The following is a 221-nucleotide window of genomic DNA, read 5'->3' as shown; positions in this document are numbered from 1 at the left end:
ACACATACAAACCACAAGAAATAAGATCACACCATAAAAAGCTGTAGCCAACTCACATCGGAGTCTAACTCGGTGCACAAAGTATCACAGTAAGCCACAGTTCTGCTCTTACTAATGCTCAAACCATCTATCTACACTACCACATCTTCAGCATAAAAAAAAGAAATAATAAGGGTAAGAAATTCCTTCAAACATTGATCACTTTTTTTACCCGTGAGTCA

Source organism: Penaeus monodon, chromosome 23 (genome assembly GCF_015228065.2).
Source record: "Penaeus monodon isolate SGIC_2016 chromosome 23, NSTDA_Pmon_1, whole genome shotgun sequence".
Classification (NCBI taxonomy): Eukaryota; Metazoa; Arthropoda; class Malacostraca; order Decapoda; family Penaeidae; genus Penaeus; species Penaeus monodon.
Note: the sequence above shows the minus strand (reverse complement) of the source record.